Genomic DNA, 3,013 nt, shown 5'->3' on the forward strand with positions numbered 1-3,013 from the left:
TGTGTTCTAGATTTCGGTGGCAGTTGGGATACGTATCATCCGTTAGCGGAATTTTCGTATAACAACAATTATCATGCGAGTATTGACCACCCTCCTTTCGAGACGCTCTACGGGAGGAAGTGCAGGACCCCGATTTTTTGGGATGAGGTCGGTCAGCGTGTCATTGGGAGCACCGAAGTGGTGCTCAAGACGACAGAGTTGCTTCAGCAGGTTCGTAGTAGACTGCAAACAACGTAGAGTCGGCAGAAGAGTTACGCTGACAGGTGGCGTTCAGACATAGAGTTTCAGGTGGGTGACATGGTCCTCCTGAAGGTATCAACCTCGAAGGGTGTCATTAGATTCCGGAAGAGGGGAAAGCTGGGCCCCAGGTTCATCGGTCCTTTTAGGGTTTTGGCCCGGGTGGGTCGTGTTGCTTATCGGTTGGATCTCCCGGCAGAGCTCAGCCAGATCCACAACACCTTCCATGTTTCTCAGTTATGGAAGTGTTTAGTGGAGGAGTAAGCGGTTGTACCCTTGGAAGAAATTCAGGTCGATAGCAGCCTGAATTACATTGAGAGACCGGTCGCGATTTTGGACTGGAAGACAAAGACCTTGAGGAACAAGGTAGTTCAGCTAGTGAAGGTGCAGTGGCAGCACCGGAAGGGTTCAGAGTGGACGTGGGAATCCGAGGAAGAGATGTTTGAGCATTACCCAGAAATGTTTTCAGATTCATTAGCAGCGGACTTTGAGGACGAAGTCTGATTCAAGTGGGGGAGATTTGTAACGATCGCCTTTCTGAGGTATAAATTTATTTAGATTCTCAAGCTTTATGTTAGGCTATAATAGAGTTGTTTATGAGATGTGGGTCTCTTTGCTTTGGGCCGAGCCTTAGTCTGCCCATAAGCCGTACGCGGGGCGTAAACCCTTTGTATGTTGGGCGTAGCAATTAAATGAAGCGCGGGGAGGAGAAGCGTACGCGCAGCGTACCATATGGTATGCCCAGCATACGCGGCCAAGGGAAAAACCCTAATTTTAGGGGTTTAATGCTATATAAACCCCATTATAGCCTCCTTCCCTGTTTTCCCATCAGCCTCCTCACTCTCAAGAAAACCCTAATTCGTTCTTATCCTCTCTTTGTGGGTGAAGAAGCTTTTGTGAGTGTTTCAAGGAAAGGAAGTAGTGTAAAAGGAAGGAAGAAGTTTGAGAAGAAGCTTGAGCTCAGAGATCTGTACTTTGCACCCTCTTGGTCAGCAAAGGAAGGTATAAAGTTCTGAACTTTCTTCCTCGATCTAGATTATGGAAGTTTGGACCTTTTTAAGTCCAAAGGTTGAGTCTTGATCTTGTAAATCGGTTTGGAGTTTGGATTGCCATCCTTAAGGCTCAGAAACATTTTCCTAGCAATAAAGTTGCAATCTTTGTGACTTATATGGAACCATGCATGAGATCTAGTTAGCTCCATGGAAGTAGAATGTTATTTTTGGAAGTTTGAACCTTTATGAGACTTATAAGCCATCAAGTAAGCAACTTTATGGCATAAGACATGGAACAAGCTTAGGATCTATATTTGTAGCTTCTGGATCGGGTGAATAAGCACTTAATGAGATTTTTGGCTTAACAGGGTTGTACGCTGGGCGTACAAGGAGGTACGCGCCGCGTACAAGCCAGCAGCTAGTACGCTCAGCGTACCTTGGTGTACGCCCTGCGTACGCTACCAGCTTGGACTTTGAGCACTCGGGCCTTGGAGTGGGCTGTGTTTTGGACTTAGGGTCTTTGGGCCTTAGGAGTCATCAGGAGTCAGCAAATATGGGCCCTATAAAGGTGTTGGACCTAGGGTAAGGCCCAATAGAGAGATTTGGGCTCAATGTAGAAATTAGGACCATTAGTGGCCTTTAGTGGTCCATTGGAGGTCTTAGAAGGAATTAAGCGTTTGGGGCCATGTTTGTGACCCACACCATAGCAGATGTAAAATGGTCATTTTGCCCTGAGATTAGTTATCAGTATTTGATTTAGTGTTTATGGGATTTGTAGCCAGGGAGTTCCGGAGCAGCAGTCAGACAGTCTCAGTTTTAGCACCCCAGCAGCCAACATTCGAGGTTAGTTTCCTTCCAGTAGGAACGGGTCTGCGGCTACAATGTCGACCCGTTTAGTTGGCAGTAGTTGCGGGCCTTGGTCTGATGTAGTAGTATATATATGCTTGATGTCTTCGTGATTCATGCATATTTTGTTATGAGTAGTAGGTGGAGCACGCTCAATACACAATTTGATGATGTTATACGTTCATGATATGTTATATCAAATGACTCCGAACTTCGGTCTGATGCCGGGCGGGGCCCGATGTAGTGGGCGGGGCCCAATATGTGTTATCTGTATTATGGTATGATATGTGGTAGTTTGGGGGAGCTCACTAAGCTTTGTGCTTACAGTTTCAGTCTTGGTTTCAGGTACTTCCGCAAGCAAAGGGAAGAGCTCGGGATGATGGCATTGCACACACCACAGTTTCAGCTTTTTGTCCTGCGAGTTCATTGCAATTACCATGTTATGATACAATTCTTTTGTCATGACACATATATTATAACTATTTGGGATTTATGACGTACGATTTCATGTTATATTATAAATGGTTAAAACTTTAGTATTATTCAAACAAAAATTTTTGGGTCGTATTTTGTGTTGTTACAACATTTATCCAACTGGTAAGATGTCCACTCATAGTTCTGAGCAACATCTGTCCTGAAGTTCATGGTAGGACTCATACATGGTCCATCCACCATCGCCTTGTGTATACAAGTCGTCTATAATTAAGATTGATAAGGCGGTAGGATGGGTAACTCTGCCTCAAATCCACAATCAAACAAGAAACATGAGATAGGGTGGAAACACATACCTAAGTCCGTTGAGTCTTAATTTATATACCACCCTCGCGTATGCACTTAACTTCGATAGGTTAACCGTATTTATCCCTAGCATCTGTGCTTGAACTTGACTTGCTGCATATGTGGTATTCCTGGTAGGTCTGTTGGGAATACTTTGGGAA

The sequence above is a fragment of the Lactuca serriola genome, chromosome 9 (genome assembly GCF_051521515.1).
Source record: "Lactuca serriola cultivar US96UC23 chromosome 9, Lser_US96UC23_V15, whole genome shotgun sequence".
NCBI lineage: Eukaryota > Viridiplantae > Streptophyta > Magnoliopsida > Asterales > Asteraceae > Lactuca > Lactuca serriola.